The sequence below is a fragment of the Ceratotherium simum genome, chromosome 39 (assembly GCF_057802395.1).
Source record: "Ceratotherium simum simum isolate JZ-2026a chromosome 39, ASM5780239v1, whole genome shotgun sequence".
In the NCBI taxonomy this organism is placed as follows: Eukaryota; Metazoa; Chordata; class Mammalia; order Perissodactyla; family Rhinocerotidae; genus Ceratotherium; species Ceratotherium simum.
The window spans coordinates 7,810,307-7,827,977 of NC_141938.1; the positions used below are offsets into that span (position 1 = coordinate 7,810,307).

General features: G+C 41.6%; 1 pseudogene; it reads left to right on the forward strand.

Annotated features, from left to right (window-relative positions):
- The first annotated feature begins 14,286 nt into the window (after nucleotides 1-14,286).
- On the forward strand, nucleotides 14,287-17,068 carry LOC147912143 (olfactory receptor 7D4-like; annotated as a pseudogene).
- The last annotated feature ends 603 nt before the right edge of the window (nucleotides 17,069-17,671 follow it).

The window sequence follows — 17,671 nt, forward strand, 5'->3', positions numbered from 1 at the left end:
TTCCATTAAGTTTAATCCAATGTACATTTATTGTCTACTGTGCACAAACTGAGGAGGAAACCAGAGAGATAAAATGATTTCAATACAGAGTGGTGAGCATAATAATATTGGTGTGTAGTAGGTCCTGTGAAAAATAAAGGTAAAATATTTCACTTCACCTTGAATAATTCAAGAAAAAATTCTTTAGACATTTATTTTTAACATTTTTTTAAAATAGACAAACACTTTTATTTTGTATTCCACATGAAAGCGAAGAGTCCGGGGGCAAATGGCAAGTACTCATTTTTTCTTCAGCTCTGGATCCACATCTACAGTCTATTCTTTTTTTTTTTTTTTTGTGAGGAAGACCAGCCCTGAGCTAACATTTATTGCCAATCCTCCTCCCTTTTTCCCCCAAAGCCCCAGCAGATAGTTGTATGTCATAGTTGCACATCCCTCTACTTGCTGTATGTGGGACGCCACCTCAACATGGCCTGACAAGCGGTGCGTCAGTGCACGTCCGGGATTCGAACCCGGGCCGCCAGTGGCAGAGTGCACGCACTCAATGACTAAGCCACAGGGCCAGCCCTCTATAGTCTATTTTAAGGCTATCCTTACAGTGGTACAAGGGGAAGGATGAGAGGAGGGGAGAGAATCCTTCCAAAGTAGGAAAAGCTGTAGATTCTCAAAAGATTTAGAGATCTACCAATATAACTCTTCCTTTAAAAAACCCGATTCCCGGAGAAGGATATCCAAATGAAGTTACCCTACTTTAATGAGAACTTACAGCCCTGAATTGCTGCTCTCCATTTTGACCCTCAAAAGTGGAGTCAATTACACAATTACACTGCTTCTCAAATTTAATTTGAATACAGATCACCTAGGGATCTTGTTAAACTATAGATTCTACTTCAGTAGGTCTGGCATGAGGCTCCTAGGTGAAGCTAATCCTGCTGGTCCTGTTGATCCAGGGACCATACTTTGAAGAGCAAGAAACTAGAAGGAGATTGACTATCCTTCAACACTCATTTTCAAACTCTGGTGTTCATCAGAATCTCCTATGGGGTCTTGTTAAATTCAACTACTTGCAATTCTGCGGTGAGCTGAGCATCTACAATAAATATCCACAAGAGATTCTGATATACACCAAAGATTAAAAGCAGCAGACCTAACATACAAAGGCGGGGAGAAGGGGGAAAGAGTACCATTTACAGCACAGACACCGTAAATTTGTTTATATTTATGACATTTTTCACCATGTGGCAGCAAAGCATCTTGAGGAAGGGGTGCCTTTTTCTTACAAGCATGGAGACATTTTATAGGATAGGCACTGTGATGCCACTCCAGTAGTTACCTGCTACAGACAAGCTACCCTGTCCATGGGCTGTGAACTCCAAAGAGGAAAGGAGAATGAAGATAATAATCACAGCCATGGCTACCTGTCAGCTCATGAGGAAGTAAACACAGCTGGCACAGTGTCTTCCTTCTCTGTCTCCAACTCAATGGGGCACCAAAAGTCCATTCCTCATCACTATTGGCTTATCACTGAGCTAAAGAAATCTAAGTAGTGAGTTATCAACTGTCCTGGGGTAAGAAGTACAAAAGGTTGTTATCCTCAACAGTTTTTCCCTGAACCTGGAACCAGCTTCCTAGTTTGCTGGAAGTCTTCTTTGTTGCCCTAAATTTAACCCAATCCCTACCTTTTCCCCCAAACAGCCAGATGCATATTTTCTTTTAGCCGTTTGATAATTAGACTTTAGGGATGTTACCCAAGAATACAGTCTCATGCTTCATTTCTCTCTCTAGTGCTGAAGTCACCAAAGTATAGCAGGAATTCATGCACTATTATTCCTAGCTGGAAAATAAAATTCTGAAGACTTGATTACATGCTGTTCACCCTTGACCAAAAGATAAAATGGTATCAGCCACCTGAGGCACAGCAATATAAAGCTACATAGTGTTTAATACACATAGAATTATTTCAAAAGCAAAGTTTACGACTAAATTGAACACCTGTTTTTACAAGTCAGACACTAAAGGATCAATATAAAACTGGCTGCAAACACATATCAAAGATGCTATCACTTATTTAAAAACAAATTAAAACGATCTCTGGCTCATTCTTTCTCAGAGTGTAATCTCATTACTCTGAAATTTCTGGGCAGTTTTCAAAGAGTAAGCCTATGAAGGGGAGAAAAATATTCTTTACAAATCTTTTGTGGCTGTAAGAAAACAGCTACTTCCACCAAATCAAAGAGAGCTACATTTATTTCAAACCACAGGATTGGAGCTAAACTGTGGTCTGTCAACCAGAGGATACCAACTTTTTTAGTAGATGACATTTTTTTTGAAAGAGACAAGAAAACTAGGAGGAGTCTGGGTCTCTAGGTATAGACCATGAGACTTGTGGGATAGGAAAAAATCTTCAATAGGCCAGACCATGGCCATACCATATACAACGACCAGAGATGCCCAAAAGACACCCTCACCGCCAAAAATAGTTTCAGCCTTCAGGTGTGTACTGCTTGCTATGCTCCAGTTGCTGTGCTAAAAACTTGGGTGAGAGGACTATTAGAAGGCGAGAGAAGAAGAGCAAACACTTTTATACTCCTTTCCACGGTGGGAATAACCCTCCTGGCCTACACTGGGCAGTTTAAACCCGGTTCTGGGTTACATCAATAGCTCCTTCAGCCCAGGTCTCTAATCTCCCCCAAGACAGATTTCAATTCTAGGAGAGGAGGTGAGGAGGGGGGCCAGAAATTCTGGACACCCTTCGAATCTTCAGTGTGTACAAATCCCTTCCACAGGAACAGACGGAGCTAAGGTTCTCGTGCCTGAGACAGAGCAATGTGTAAGTTTTCCCCTCCTACTCGGGAGCCCGGGGCGCGGAAGAACCACGGAAGCGATGCCAGCCGTTAGCCGGCTCAGCACTGCCGGGAGCTGGAACCGCCGGCCCTGCCCACCCGCAGTGTGGCGTGGCCGCCACAGCCCGCTGCCCTCGCCGCCCTCCAGGGCCCCTGGACCCCGCCGAGCGCGGGAAGCGAGGGAATCCAGGCGCTCAGATGGGCTGTGCCTGCGGCTGCTGCCCCACTAGGAAAGGGCGGCGAGGTCTCCACGCTCAGGGCACCCCCACCTCTGACCCCGGCGGGCGCACCTGCACTCGGGGCTGGCGGGGACCCCGCTGTGCCCCTTCGGCGTACCCAGGGTCCGTACTCTGAGCATCCTGTGCTGCCCACCCGCGGCGGAGCCACGTGCGCTCTTCGCGCGCGCGGCGCACCAAGCCCTCCGGCCCGCCCAGCTCGCGCATCTTGGAGGCGTCCCGCTGCCCTGGCTCCGGGCTTTCCGAGGGACGCGGTGGGCGCGCCTCCCCTGCTTGCGCCGGTAGAAGAGGCGCTGGCATTCGTGCCGCGCGTCGGACAGTGCCCACACCCGCTCGCCCAGCTCCTCAATTGGGGCTTTGCGAGACACGTCCTCAATGGTGCGCGTCTGGGAGCCGTCGACGGTGCGAACCTGGATCCACATCTTGGCGCCAGGAGAGGGGCCGGCCGCGCTCTGTCTCCCCCTGCACTCGGGGCGCCGCGCCCCGCCTGGCCAGCACCGCTTCCCTGGCGGCTCCGGCTCTCCGCGGCGGGAGGGCGAGCGCGCGCACAAGCGAGGCAGACAGACCAGACGCCGCCCAGACAGACGGCTACTCCTAGACCGCGCACGCTCCCAGGGGAGCTGAGGAGGGAAGGAGACCGGAACTAGTCGGAGGCGTCGCTGCTGCCGCTGCAGCCCCTGCCTCACAAATAGGAAGAAGCGTTTATTTTAACATTTTTATTGAGGCATAAATTACGTACATGAAATTCAGCCATCACAATGTAAATTCAATGATTTTAGTAAATTTATAGAGTTATGTGAGCATTACCACAATCCAGTTTTAGAATATGTCTATCATCTCAAAAAGTACCCTTGTGTCCATTTGCAGTTAATTCCCACGCCTACCTGAACCCTAGGAAACCACCTATCAATTTCTGCCTCTATAAGTTTGCCTTTTCTAGATATTTTAAATAAATGGAATCATACACTGTATGGTTTTTTGTATCTGGCTTTTTCTACTTACCAATATTTTTGAGGCTCACCCATGTGGAAGTATGTATCAATACTTTGTTCCTTTTAATTGTGGAATAATATTCTATTATATAGCTATGTACCACATGTTGCTTTTCCAGTTACCAGCTGAAGGACATCTGGAAAATCCCAGTTTGGGGTTATTATAAATAATGCTGCTGTGAACATTTGTGCATGTGCCTCTCTGTTGACATGCATTGTCATTTCCCTTGAGTAGATATCTTGGAATGCAATTACTGGGTTATAAGGTAAATTTATGCTTAACTTTTTAAGAAACTGCCAGACTATTTTCCCAAGTGGCCGCACCATTTTGCATTCCCACCAGGAAAGCATGAATATTCCAGCTTTTCCACATCTTCACCAACACTTGCTATTCAGGAAAAACTTCTAAAAGGAGAATATGCTTGGATGTTGAAGACCAATAATGAGTATAAATTTAATTAGAGAATAGGTTTGGGTGACATTTAAGAGACATTCAAGAGCGAGACACATCAGGAAGATATATGGAACTTATGGCTGAGATTTTAGAAATAATGTTGGATGTGTAGATGGAGGACAGACCACTCAGAGTCTAATTTGAGACATGCAGGATTTTATAAGCAATTGAGCACCAGAGCCATGCTGTAATCATATGTATAATATGAGGACTTTAGGATTGCCCTGAGTGAGAGAAATTGGAGTCAGAGGGTGTGGAAGTAGTCCAGGGGAGAGATGATGGGGACCTGACCTATGCCAGTAGCAATGAGATGGGTAGATTTTGAAGAAAGATGTACTAGTTACCTATCATTGCTGTAACAAATAACTTTAAGTCTAGTGGCTTAAAATGACACAAATTCATGATCTTCCAGTTTTGAAAGTCAGAAGTCTAAAATGTATAAGCAGGGCTGCTTTCCTTCTGGAGGCTCTAGAGAAGAATCTACTTCCTTGCCTTTTCCAAATTCTAGAGGCCCCTGCATTCATTGGCTTGTGGCCCCTACCTCCAACTTCAAAGTCAACAGTATAGCATCTTCAAACCTTTCTCTAGCCCTCCTAGTTTCCTCTTATAAGAACTCAAGTGATGACATTGGGCCCACCCAGATAATTCAGGATAAATTTCGCATCTCAAGATCTTTAGTTTAATTACACCAGTAAAGGACCTTTCATCATCTAAGGTAACACATTCACAGATTCCAGAGACGAGTACATGTACATATTTTGGAGGCTGTTATTCAGCTTACCATGGGAGATGTGTGTGAGTTAGAATTTGCCAACAATTAATTGATAAGGCCTTGAGCTGAGAAGATGGAGGGTCTTTCATGGCACTCCTTGTTGATTCTGTTGGGCACGATCATCTTACGGTCTTGGCTCACGTAAAGATAAGGCTGCACTAGACAAGTCTGCTTTGGTGGCAAGTGATAGAGGAGAGTTTCCTGACGCATCTTATCACAGCTGAGCAGAGGCTCAACTGGACACTAGACACAGGGGCTCAAACACTGTGAGGATTTCCTTTCAGATTACCAGCTTTATTTCCTCGGACTAGCTATCCCCACATGGAAACAGACACAGAAACCAGCAGCTTTCACAACTCACACGTCATAGCTTCACTACTGAAGATGAACTGAATTTATTTTAGCTACTCATGTGTAACAAAAACGAAAGAGAAGTTTTCTAATTGAGACAATCATGTGCTCTTTCCACCTTTGTCCAATCAACTGTGGTCAGGAGACAATGTTACCAGCAGCCCCTTCAGAACCACATTTGTTTATTAAATTTATCAAAACTATTTTTTACTGAGTATTTACTATGTGTCAGTCATTATTTTAGGCTCAACTCCTCAGGATTAAGAGGATCAGGAGTGTAGAGGGCAGGTTGTCACATTATAAAGGATGGTCTTAATAAACCTCATTGAGAAAGTTACATTTGTGAAGACAGTAAATGAGTTAGATGAATGCATGTATGGGGAAAGAGTGCTCCAGGCAGAGACTCTGAGGTGGGAGGTGGCCTGCGGGGAATGCGGCTGGCGCAGAGAGGGTGAGGGGGAGCACAGTAGAAGAGGAAGACAGGTATCAGGGGCTGATCCTGTGAGGCTTTCTCTGCCATTGAAGGACTTTTGCTTTTATTTGCTCTGAGTCATCTGGGGAGTCATCGCAGAGTTTTGAGCAGAGACATAACATTATGGGGATTTTAAAAAATCATTCAGACTCCAGGGTTGAGAATGGATTGTAGGATGTGAGGAAGCCTGCTTGGAGGTTACTGCAGCAAGCCAGGTGAGATATAGGAGGCTAGGACCTGGGGGAGATAAGCATAAAAGGATTGAGATATGGTCAGTTTAGCTATATTTTGAAGGTAGAGCCGAGAGGGTGTGTTGCCAGGCAAAATATAGTGTGAGAGAAAGAGAGGAAACAAGCATGACTCCAGGCTTTGGAGCCTGAACAACTGAAACAATGGAATTGCATCCAGGGATATGGGGAGGGCTGTGGGTGGAACAAATTTGGGAAGGAAGGGGGACATCAGAAGTTCAGGTTTTGAAATGTCAAAAATGAGATATTTCAAATTGACAAATATTAGATGGTTCCATTTATATGAGGTACCAAGAATAGTCAACTTCATAGATACAGAAAGCACAATGTTGAGTGCCAGGGGCTGGAGAAGGGATGAAACAGGGAGTTACCGTCTAATGGGGACAGTTTCAGTTTAGGAAAATGAAAAAATTCAGCAGACGGATGGTGATGAAGGCCCAACAATGTGACTACACTTAATACTAAATGTACAGAATTCTACACTTAAAAATGGTTAAAACAGTACATTGTGTGTTATATAAATTTAAACACTATAAAAAAAGATGAGGTAGCTTGAAATAATGGAGACAGTTTGTGAGATGGTAACCACAGGCCCAGTAGGGCCAGTTCGAACTAACCCCATCTCTTATCAACAGTGTAATTAAAAGTTATTTTTCAGAAAATTTGCAGTCATGTAAGCAAAGCATGTGCAGAAGAGGAAATCATGATCTGAAATGACACCTGAATCAAAGATTCTCCTCTCCATTAAACCAAAGGACCGGGACATGGCCAGAACTTGAAAGCTGAACTCTCATCAGAGGCGAGGGGTCCTTTGTCCAGGAAGATTCAGTGTTAAAACCCGTTCTCCACCTTACCATAAATGTTTAAAACCTCACCATAAATGCTTAAAGCCCTCCAGTCAAAACTTGCCCTGGGAGCATTTTCATGTTCCAGCATGTTTCCCCCAACTTCTTAAATTTTGCCCCAAATCCTGAATCAGGGAGATAGATCTGAGAGCGTATGCCTCCTGTTTCCTTGCAGATTGAGCTCGCATTAAAGCTGTTTTCTTTTCATAAAAGCTGATGCCATAATAATTGGCTTTTTAACGCAGATCAAGTAGGAGAAACCCATCTTTGTGCAGTAACAAGATTTTTCAGATAATATTTTCAATATCATTACAAAATAATAGACAATGGCTGAGAATTTTTGAATAAAAATTTTAGCATTAGTCCTTAATAATCTTTACCAGGATTTCTAACCCACCACAATATTGACAGTTTGTTATATATAATCATTTGTCATGAGAAGAAAGATAGATAAATTTTTTAATCTCTAGGAGAATGACCTTATTGGCTGCAAATATTTGAATGTACCAGATAAGAAGGAATAATTAGAATAAAGAAAGCTGTCTCTCTCCACAGCTATCTTCAGGGAAACAGAAGTAGAGAAAGTTTTGTTTCTATTATCCTCCCTTTATCCCAAGGGAGCTTGATTCTACTCTTACAGAGTAGAATGAGAATAGAACAATTTACTTAGTGAAATGCTGAGAATTCAGCTCCCAAGAGCCTAGAAACTTTAAATAAGATTACAGTTTCCACAAGGAAAACCATTTTGGGCCTCGCAGAGATATGGGTTATGAATTTACTGCCTGGAGCCCCTCCCTGTACTTTCTGGGGATAAGTCACTGTAAGAGAAAGAGCCAGGGCCACCAGGGGTGTCCTTGATGCCATCTGAACATCTGAAAGAGCCAGTGTATCCTAGCAAAGCATGAGGGTCCGGTGGGGGATGGGAGATGTAAATGGTGGAGGGAAAACTTCTATTAGACCAGAGTACTAGGGAAACAAACAAGTGTCTCTCAGAGTGTCTCCAGACCAGCAGCATCAGCATCACCTAGCAGCTTGATAGACATGCGAATTCTTGTCCTTCATCCCAGATCTATTAAATCAGAAACTCCAGGGTCAGGCTCAGCCATTTGTGTTTAATAAGCCATCCAGGTACATCTTATGCACGGCTAAAATTTGAAAACAACTACCCTATTGGCCTTGTTGAAATAGATGATGAAGGACCCACCTGGGGCTGCATCTTCAGAGATCTGAGGGTTTTCCACCTTCAAAATCTTATCTACAAATAATGATACATGTGTCTTTGACTTTACAATGCTTCTGTCCCCTTTCTTTTCTCATCTTATGTCTTTGAATTATCAAAATAATATTAAATAATTAGGGTTCATAGCAGCAATACTTACATGTTCATTAATTGTCATTTCCTAATGCTTCCATGGTCAATTCAATGTTATATCTTGTTGAAAGACCCACATTATTTTTCATTTGACAGATATATCCTAATTTTCGTACTTTAAGAGACTGCATCCTGCCTGCACATACACACACACCACTATTTGCAGCAATGACTGTTAAAAATTATCAAACACATTTTGATTCCTATTGAACTTGCCAGCTTTGGTTTTGATATATTTATGCAATAAATTAATGTAAATAGATTGCCTAAAATTGAAGCATATTTAAATTCCTGGGATAAGTATTGTTATTCCATGGTGTGTTGTGATTTAAGATACTGATCGAGTCAGCCTTAAAAACAAATAAACGAAAACCAATCTTGTAGATTCAGAGAACAGCCTGGTTGCCAGAGGGGGCAAGAAATGAGTGAAGGTGATAAAAAGGTAAAAACTTCTGGTTATAAAATAAATAATTCCTGGGGAGGTAATGTACAGCATGTGACCATAGTTAATAATAATGTAATGTATATTTGAAAGTTACTAAGATAGTAGATTAAAAGTTCTCATCGCAAGAAAAATAATTTGTAACCACATGTGGTGATGTAAGTTAACTAGATTTATTGTGGTGATCATCTCCCAATATATACAAATATTAAATCCTCATGTTGTCCACCTGAAATTAATATAATGTTTGATGTCAATAATATCTCAGTTTTTAAAAATATTGATGCAAATGTCCCAAGGGATGGACTCTAGTGAATGCTGTGCTGCATTGCCCAGATCCTCCTTCAGGATTAAGGGCTTATTCTTCCAGGTGCAGGGGGTGCAGCCTTCTGACAGCCCTCAGCCCTCAGCTCACATTGAGAATTGCCATTAGCTAAAGGAAACTGCCTCACTCAAGGTCACACCATTCAGATTTCTTGCTGTGGGAGCATAACTTACCAAGAGACATCTCCATCCACCAATGTGTTTGCACAGAGGTTGCTTCTGGACTGCTCCCAGCCACTGACTAAGAACTGACTGAGCACAGCTGGGTGCAAGTGCATGCACATTGCCATGGTCACACAATGACATTGATGACCAGGGTCAATTGCACCTGCCAGGAAGGTGACTTCTCTTCTTCTCATGAGGGACCTGAAGTGCCAGGCAGCAGAAGTTCAATGGGATTTTACCATGTCTCTGGAAGTGTTAATCCCTTTAGAGTCAAGACCTCTAAACTTGCAGCAGTCAGAGGTGTGGAGACTTGAAGCACTAACTCCTCAAGTGACTCACTCTGAGTAATGTTAGACACAGTTGCTTCTACTTCAAACACTTGATTTCTGGACCCATGTATTCTGTAAATTGGAGATACAGCTGTCTTGACATGAGTGCAGCCATGTTTGGCCTTTCCATTAACCTATAGCCACCAGCACACAAAGAAATATAAAGCTGCTTTCTGCGTGGTGGGAACTGGCCCTTCTCCCAAGGAGATAGTTGCAATGTGTAAAAATTTCAAGGCCCTTTGGGTGCCACAGCCTGGGAGATACTGGCCATCTGTGCCAGGCTGAGACGATAACCAGGGTAAACAATGCACGTACACAACTACCGGGCTGGGACAATAGCCAGGAGGCTCAGTGCACGTACGCCACTGATAACCATTTGTGCATGGGAACACTAAATCCTTGCCCTGTAAACTCTAACTGCTTATATAAACTGCTGGAAACCAAGGCCTGGCGAGAGTTCCACCTGTGGAAGGGACGCCTTGCCCAGGACATGTGATTCTCGCCCAGCCGTGTCAATTGAAGGGACTCTCCTGGCAGTGGGGCATGGATGTTGTGAGTAACCCATCTGATGTGTTCTCTTTTCGGTCAACCTGGTTTTTCTCTTTCCAGTTGATTTGTGTCATTTCCCTTCAGTCGATCTGGTGTTTCCCTTTCTGATTGATCTGATGTTTTTCCCTCTTATTATATGACCTATTCGAATCTGCTGCTATCTCAGCCGATCTGGTGTTTCCCTTTCCGATCGAGCTGGTGTTTTTCCCTCTTAATATTTGACGTATTTGGATCTGTTTGCAGACTATCACTTTTACTATCCTCTATATAATAAAATATGCCTTCAATCCATTTGTTTGGAATGAAAAGTTTCTTTTACGTCTCCAATCGAATCCCCCAAACCTCTCATAACAACAGCACATTATGATTGTCATTGACTTCCAGTGTTTACTGCATCCTGTGAATTATGTAGTCAAATGTCTGCATGAAATATGATCATTCTCTTTGAAATAAAATTTCTTCCTATATCTTCCATTCAAAAGTTTTTTAACTCTCCCATGCTCGATACCCCCTTTAGGCTATGATTTACCACTGTCCTCCTCTTCCCTGTCAAACTTTATATGATTTATACTTGCCACCAATATTTCCTGAATACTCAGGAAATACTCTACCTGGATTATTTCTGCCCCTGCCCCTCTATTTAGAGGTAATAAATAGAGCCCTCCCTAATATCAACAAAGGACTCCATGTCACCAGAAAATGTCAAGGGATATTTTTAAGTCCTCATTTGGTTAGTCCTTACACAAAACCAAAACTATTAATCACTCCATTTTTATTCAGAAATGGTCTATTTGTCTGCATGACATTGTGGACACCAGGTGACCCATAAGAATGGCCTAAGATTCTTCAAGGGAAGAACATCACAGAAAGTTGGTTCTTGGGTTTGGTTCCTGTAGAAATTAAACTATCCTTAGTGGACAATTTGCAATTTTTAAGTCAAATCAAAGAAAGAAGAATTTTTCCCTGAAGAAAATAAATTCATTTCCTCCTTTGCTGCTTGCACAGACACAACATTGACTGAATATTTTCCGTTCACTTGCCTTTGTATGCCAAGGGAGCTGAATTGTTTGCAGAGAGGAAAGTCGATAGAACAATGTATTTAATGAGAAGCTCTGAAAAATTCAACCTTGAAATGCTGAAAACTTTAAACATGTTTCTGTTTCCCCTTACCTATAATTCTCTGACCCCATCCAAATGCAACCCCAATTCCCAGGGACAGGCGTCAGAGAACAGAAAGCCTTGGTGATAACCATTAGAGAGGGTCAGTGTATCCTAGTGAGGGCTGGTTGAGTTGGAAAGAAAAGAGAGACAGTTGGTACTGGGCTTTACCTCTAGAGTAATGAGACTGGGACAGTCCCATATTTATTTAGTCTACAAAGGTGAAGACTCTGTATTTTGAAGATACTTTAGTTTCCACTGAACCCAGTCTTTTCCAGTGCTTGTTCTGTTTCCTTCTCTCTCTTTTTGGAATCTGAAGCCTCTCTCCTATAAAAGTTATTTTCCAGAGAGTCTCCACCTCTTCTCTACTCTTTCCCAGAATTGTAGGCTTCTTTTGGATTTCCTATTGTATTGCCTATTTTTTCAGCCGATTTGATGCACGGATAACACTTGGGAGTTCTATATTGATTATTGTTGTTGTTTCACCTTAGTGCCCACAATATCTAATTATTATAATTATTTATAATTATTTCTGATGTTTGGTATTCAGCCCAATTTCTTTTTCTCATCTTACTAGTGTTTTTAAATATTCAGGAGGATATCAAGTGATTGAAGTTGGAATAGACTGCCTTGGTTTCTTCATGAATTTAACACAAATATTTTAGTGTTTTAATGTGGAATATCTTGTTGGCTGAAGTTATAAACAATCATTCTTCATTGAGTGAAGATATCGTCCCTACCTTCCTCATTTAACAAGAGAATCTGTCCAGGTCACTGACCACAGTAATGGCTGTTACATTTTCTCAAATGCATTTGCATTATGATTATGTTTATGATTTCTCTTCACTGACTCATTTTTGTGATGAATTATGTTAAAAAACACCACAGTGTTAAACCAGCTTCCCATTCCTAGAATAGGAATTACTTATTCATAATGTATTCTTCTCTTAAAATAGATGTGAATGCATTTGATTTAACTTTATTATTCAATTTTGTGTCTACATTCATGCATATGTGAGCTTGAAGATTTCTTTTTTGTCATCATTGATGTTTTGTATCTCAATCTTTACTATACATCTAACATTTGTGTGTATTGAGTACCTACTCTGTGCTAGGCAACATGTAAGTCACTGGCAAGACAATTGAGAGCAAAGCGCTCATGTCCTCTGACCCACAAATATAAAATTACCAACATGAGAGATTCATCAAGGAATAGTACAGGATGCTGGACTTGTGGGCCTCGCCCACTCTGTCTTCCTGACCTTCGTTCTCTGTTCTCCATTTCATTGACCTCTCAAATCCCTTCTACTCCGAAGCTCATTGATCCACAGGGCAACCGTCAATTCTGTTCTCTCAGCCCAAAATGCTTGCCATTTCTTTATTTCTGCTGGTTAATAATTACCAATTCTTCCTCTCACAGCTCAAATATTCATATTTTGGAAAAGACTTTTCCACCCACATCCCCAGACTATATTGGTCGTCAATGATTTTTTTTCTCTCTTCAACAAATTAACATTCACTTGATATTAATAACACCAAAGTTTTTTCTATCATAGAGAATGTAAACACTTATTTTCAAATCTTAAATATGCCTTTCAATTTTTAGGATGATTTGACTTATAGACAATTTGAATATTTTTTATCAAATCTATCAATTATATTTTCTGCAAATAATTCCACTAATTTTTAATACAATCCCTATTTCTGAGCATGTACACAGGAGCACACACTTTCACATGCTTTGTATTTTATTTTAATTGTTTTCCGATTTTATTCCCTCCTCTCATCTATGTAGTCCACATGCTTTTCTCTCTTCTTGGAAGAATCCACCTGGCAGGCAGTCTCTAACAGAGCGAGTCATAGGGATCTTCATTAATTAGTGCTGCATGACAGTCCAAAGAGGTAACAGACATGTTGTGTTGATAATGATCATAATCCATCCTTGGTGGCTGCTCTAGTTTCAGGGAATATTGAGAAATGATGGCCATGAAAGACAGATTTATTTTGATGTTAAGAACAGAAGCTCACACTGATCATGTCCGCTGTATGTCACAGGAATCACAAGAAAAATTACGTACATTGTCTCATTTAATTCACTCGTCAGTCTGACCATGTAGGGAATATTTACTACTCCCATTGTAGAGGTGAGGTATCTGCAGTGACGAGAGATTAAATAATTTTCTCAAGGTCACACAGATAGTAAGTCAGAGGAGAAAAGTTCTATTGCAGGAAGTCTGACTCAAGATCCCATTTTCTAAATCACAGCTCTATACTGTACCTTGGGAGAGTTATAGATCAAAAATAATTGTCACAGAATAAAGATTATTTGCATTAAAAAGCCATATTTTAATCACTATTACAGAGTTATTAGAATGAAGGTAGTACAGAAATTATCAAAGAAAAGATCTTCAATGTCTTCAATTTTGGAAGAATCATATCAAGGAAGAAATTGGTTTATGTCTGTAGATTCAAATAGAAGAATTAGAACCAATGAGTAGGAGACAAAAGCAGGGAGATTTCTGCTAAATAAAAGAAAGTCTGAATGGTTACACATATTTGAGATGGAAATGGGTTATCACTTGACTGAGTGAATCATTGTCATTGGAAAGACTCAACAGAGGATGAAGTTTGTCCAGCTGAAGGTGGAATCAAGAGGTTCTGACTAGCTGAGGTGCCAGGTGGTTGTTCATTGAACATTGCATTTGCCTCCTTCCCTGGCAGACATACCAGCTACATGGAAGCAGGAAACCACACACAAGTATCGGAATTCCTCCTCCTGGCTCTCTCAGAGGATCCTGAACTGCAGCCCCTGCTCTTTGGACCCCTCCTGTTCATGTACCTGGTCAACATGCTTGGGAACCTGCTCATCATCCCGGCCATCAGCTCTGACTCCAACCTCCCACCTCCATGTATTTCTTCCTCTCCAACCTGTCCCTAGTAGACATCTGCTTCGTCTCCACCTCCATCAGGAAGATACTAGTGAACAGCCAAACACAGAGTAAAGACATCTCCTACATAGGATGTCTCATTCAGGTTCATTTTTTTTATGGATTTTTCTGGAATGGACAATTTCCTTCTGACTGTGATGGCCTATGACTGGTTAGTGGCCATCTGCCACCCCTGCACTACATGATCATCATGAACCCATGCCTCTGTGGCCTCCTGGTTCTGACAGCTTGGTGCATCATTTTATCTGTCTCCCTGTTTCAGATTCTACTCATGATGCAGCTGACTTTCTCTGTAGGCCTTGAAATTCCACATTTCTTTTGTCAACTGGCTCAGGTTCATCAATTACCCTGGTCTGGCACCCTCATCAATAACATTTCCTTGTATGTGGCCACTGCTCTGCTCTGTGTGTTTCTTCTCACTGTGATCCTTTCTTACTCTCAGATTGTTTCCTCCTTAATGAGGATGTCCTCTGCAGGAGGAAAATATAAAGCATTTTCCACCTGTGCGGTCTCACCTCTCTGTGATCTCCTTGTACTATAGGAGAAGCCGGCGGTCTACCTCAGTTCTGCTGTGACTGACTCTTCCCAGCGAAGCTCAATAGCCTCAGTGATGCACCCTGTCGTCACCCTCGTGCTGAACCCTTTCATCTACAGCCTAAGGAACTAGGATGTGAAAGAGGGTCTAAGAAGGCTCTTCACTTGAGAAACCTCTTGTCCATGATGGGTCACTAACAACAGAACATAGTGATATTTGGGGCCCCAAAGGCAAATATTGCAAATTTAAATCTCCTGTCTCTTTTTATCCTCTAAAAAAAATGCTTGATTTTTTCCTATACCCAAAGCACCTTCTGACTTTGCTTTTATTTGTTTTTGTATCAGTTTCTGCTCAACAACCTCCTCAGTAATTCCTTTTGGACTTTTCTTGGTTATACACTGTCCATTAGCTTTCCATGTTTGGTCAGCTTTTTTGCAGCCATTCTTAAGAGTTCTAACTTTAGACTTAAAGCATTTATCATTTCAAGTGCTGACGGGGTTTCCCCCAAAATCATCCTGTCAAATGTTGATGTTCTTCATCTTCATTTGGTTGTGTATTTGTTTTCTCTAGAAGTAATGGAGTGAAAATCATACAGTAGTCACAACCAGTGCTTAATGCATCAGGACTGTGCTTGTTTCTTCACATGTATCACTTTATTTCATCTTTAAAATACTTCTTGGAGATATTTTCAATATCATTATAAAATAATAGAGAATGGTTGGCATCCTTTAGATAATAATTCTAATATTATTCCTCAACATTGTAGATTAGGGTTTATCAACCTCAACAATACAGACATTTGGGGACTTTATTATTTCTCATAGGGGGCTGTTCTGTGTACTATATGATGCTACAGCATCCCTGGCGTCTACACATTAGATGCCAGCACTTAATTTTGATATCCAAAAATGTCTGTAGATATTGTCAAGAACATGAGTAAAACAGGTCATAGTTGTCAGATTTGATGGTGCTAGCTTTCAAAGAGATGGGAATAACAGGAAAAGCAAAATTTTAGGGATTATAAAACATCAGTTGAATCTTGGAAAGCCTGAGGTGAGGGGCGACCAGAACACCCCATTGGTGCTATTAACTCCGAGGTCAAATTTACTGGTCTGGCGATCATCAGTCTGCACTTGTGGCAGCATAAATCAAGTACTTTTACAGGAAAAGGGAGAAGTTCCTGTTGAAAGAGTCGGGAGTTAGAAAGACAAGCAGATGCTGGGCTGAACCCTACCCATGATCCTTTGGTTCTCATTTATAGGGCCCAATCGGATACACGCTCACACTGGACACTTACTATCCGTCACAACATTAGCCATCATGGTAATTAAATAATTATTCCTATAATTATTTTGTGAATGACTGACTCTTAAAAACCTCTACCTAAACTTTGAATACCATCCCTTCTTAACTTTGGGGGGAACTTATGCTACCTCTTATGCTTTCTTCATCTTGTATATTCCAATGTCTGCATTCAGTGTTATAATTTCCAATGCCATGGGATGTTCCACATACCCATTTCTTTCAATGAAATGGAAACTCACTCCTAGGCCCATACTCCCCTTTGGGTATTGCCTCAAACTTTTGGAGAATTTGGTCTATACTTATTACTTCCATTTCCATTCTGCTCACTCTCTCTTCAACCAACTCATGTGGAGTCTTTCAGCCTCCACCGCAAATTGCTCTCCCTGAGGTCTGCAGTGACATTATGTCCCCAATAATTTCTTAGGGATATTTCCACTCTCCAAAATGCTTGAATTTTCAGGAGCAATGATACTAATGTCTGCCTCCTCTTTTTTGAAATAGGGATCTTTCTCATGCATTTCATTTTTATGACAATAGGATTCCAAGGGTCAAGTCTATTGGGCTCCCTGTTCTATGGGACAGGCCTGGGGGTACACCTCAATTCTGCTGTGACTCATTCTTCACAGAGAAGCTCAATAGCTTCAGTGATGTGGGCCATAGTCATGTCCATGCTGAACCCTTTCGTCTATAGCTTGATGTACATGGCTCAGTTTTCTACTGCTGTATAACAAGTTTAGTGGCTTAAAACAATGTCCTTTTTAGTTTTTATCTCAGAGTTCTATAGGTCAGAAATCTGGCTTGGCTTAACAGACTTTTCTGGTCAGGGTATCACAAGGTAAAAATCAAGGTGCCAGCCAGGCTGAATTCTCATCTGGGAGCCTTAGGGAAAATTGCTACTAAGCTCATTTCGGTTGTTAGCAGGATTCATTCCTTTGTGGTTATTGGACCGAGGTCCCTGTGTTAGTTTCCTATGGCTGCCAAAACCACAAACTACGTGGCTCAAAACAACGCATATTTATCATCTTCAGTTTTAGAGGTCAGAAGTTTAAAATGGGTGAGCAGTATTGCATTCCTTCTGGAGGCTCTAGGAGAGAACCCATTTCCTTGTCTATTCTAGTTTTTAGAGGCCACTGGTATTCCTTGTTCCCTGGCCCCCTTCCTACATCTTCAAAACTAGTAGTGTAGTCGGTCTCTCTCTCTCTCTCTCTGTCTCATCTGCTTCCATTTTCACATCTCCTTTTCCCACTCTGATCTTCCTCTTACAAAGATCTTCATGATTACGTTGGGGTTGGGCCCACTTGGATAATCCAAAATAATCTCCCCATCTCAAG